The 2500-nt window shown below is 41.4% G+C and overlaps 1 protein-coding gene across 1 annotated transcript in view; it reads right to left on the reverse strand.

Moving 5' to 3' along the window:
- LOC123512782 overlaps nt 1-2500 on the reverse strand; it is a 157697-nt gene that overhangs the window by 141607 nt on the left and 13590 nt on the right. Inside the window, exon 2 of the mRNA XM_045269362.1 lies at nt 1735-1818. The gene's annotated coding sequence lies outside the window, so the exon portion shown is untranslated. The remainder of the gene's footprint in view (nt 1-1734; nt 1819-2500) is intronic.

Genomic DNA, 2500 nt, shown 5'->3' on the forward strand with positions numbered 1-2500 from the left:
ACACACACACACACACACACACACACACACACACACACACGTACACACATATACACACGCGCTCACGTATACACTGGATCATTCATTAAATCTCTCTCTCTCTCTCTCTCTCTCTCTCTCTCTCTCTCTCTCTCTGTGTGTCATATAAAATGATGCGTACTTTCTCAGAACGTCAAGTTGTGAATAGTGTTGCAATTAACTCTCTCTCTCTCTCTCTCTCTCTCTCTCTCTCTCTCTCTCTCTCTCTCTCTCCGAAACGAACACAAGAAAATAAAAAAAGTATACAAAAATTTGAAGAAGAAAATAAAATGAATGAAAATAGACGACGAAGAGAGAGAGAGAGAGAGAGAGAGAGAGAGAGAGAGAGAGAGAGAGAGAGAGAGAGAGAGAGAAAATCACATCGTCAATATCCAATATGTCATTACACTTTCTAGAATGCAATAATGCCTCCTCCTCCTCCTCCTCCTCCTCCTCCTCCTCCTCCTCCTCTTCCTCCTCCTCTTCTGCCAGCTGTTATGGAGGGAAGATTCGGACGTCATTTGATTGTTGTCCGCTAAATCCGCATTGAATTCGAATCAGATCCGGATTACGAGTTCGGATCAGAAGGAGTAATTATATGGAGGAATCCGGCCAATGTGTGTGTGTGTGTGTGTGTGTGTGTGTGTGTGTGTGTGTGTGTGTGTGTGTGTGTGTGTGTGTGTAGGAGTAACTCAATTTGGAGACACGAAAGAGAAAAGAAGACATAACATTATTACATTAGAAGAGATAGGTTTTCTCTCTCTCTCTCTCTCTCTCTCTCTCTCTCTCTCTCTCTCTCTCTCTCTGCACCAAAGATTTCTGAGTCACAGTGCTCAAGAAACTGGCACTACTCACTTCACCACTTGCAGAGGCTCTAGTTGAAGGCACACGTGTATTTTTTAAGGCTATTTATATCCTTGCAGAGATACATTAACAACATTTCTACCTTATTGACAGGAAAAACACTCTTTGTACACGTTTTATATCCTTGCAGAGGTAGATTAACAACATTTCTACCTTATTGACAGAAAAAAATACTCTTATCATCTTTGCGGCCTTTCAAAACAGTCTTGGGATCCGTGTTTGTCATCTCTGCGGCCTTTGAAAACAGACACGGAAGGGGAATGAGAGAGCAGAGACGTCTTTTAATAGAATAGTAATATCTATACGCTGATCCACGCTGACTCTAACGCTTATATTCTCAAACCCTTCTGCGCTTCATCTATACTTTTTGAATTTACACGAGTTTTTAAGGTGTTTTCTCATTGGCCTTGGAAAATTGCAGTAGAGAAAGAATAAATCGTTTTAAAAGTATTTCTATGGTTCTGGCTGATAGATTGGCAAGATTTCTAGTTTATTAAAAAAGGAGACTGTCTTGAAAACCTCAGTTGTCTCAGTGCCTTCGAAAATTGTTGTAGTAGGAGAATAAAGCATTTTTAAAGCTGTTTTTATGGTTCTAGGTGGTAGATTGGCAAGATTTCTAGTTTATTAAAAAAGGAGAAACTGTCTTGAAAATCTCAGTTGTCTCAGTGGCGTGGGAAAAGTATCGTGGTGAGAGAGGAAGACGTTTCTGAATATGTCGCTACAGAGTCGAGGGAGTGAACGAACGCTGCACTTTGAGCCAGAGTGACGCAACGAAGCTGGGGGAAGGAAAGTAACAGAAAATGGGACCCTTACAGAGAGACAGTCCCTCCTAGAATACAGATAAGCTATTACCTCGGTGTGGGGCCCGCGAGGTGCTGGTTCGGTTATGTAGTGGCGCTCTACTGGTCTCCTCTCTCTTGTAGTGGTTTTCTCAGTCTGTAAAGGGAAGATATGGATAGTTTTTGGTCTTTTTTTCATGTGAGTAGTAGTTGGGGTTCTGGTTTACTCTCTCTCTCTCTCTCTCTCTCTCTCTCTCTCTCTCTCTTATCGTGGTTTTCTCAGTCTGTAAAGGGAAGATATGGTTAGTTTTTGGTCAGTTTCTTTCATGTGAGGGGTAGTTAGGGTTCTGGTTTACTCTCTCTCTCTCTCTCTCTCTCTCTCTCTCTCTCTCTCTCTCTCTTATCGTGGTCTTCTTATTCTGCACAAACGAGGCTATGGGCAGTCTTTGGTCAGTTTTCCACGTGTGTGAGTCACGTTATGGTCACACAGCGATGCAGGAAAGTGTCTGTTGAATGGATCACCAGAAAAAAAAAGAATAAAAGAGAAATAAAGTAATAAGTATAAGTGAACAGAAGCACAAAAATCAAAGAAAGAATGAATGAACACGCGTCTGAATGAAGTTAACATGACTGAACACAACACAGCAGGAATGAGTGGAAGTCAATACCACAATGATGCTTTCCTTCACCTCCTCCCTCACACACACGCATCACATCTCAAAAGGAGGAGATTCAACGTAGACGGAAATAAACTGCCGGACTATTTCAACGTTTTCTATTAATCTTTTCAGTACCGAGACGCATTTTTTTTACTTTGGATGTGATTAAGAGGAGAAAAA

This window comes from Portunus trituberculatus, chromosome 34 (genome assembly GCF_017591435.1).
Source record: "Portunus trituberculatus isolate SZX2019 chromosome 34, ASM1759143v1, whole genome shotgun sequence".
Taxonomy (NCBI): domain Eukaryota; kingdom Metazoa; phylum Arthropoda; class Malacostraca; order Decapoda; family Portunidae; genus Portunus; species Portunus trituberculatus.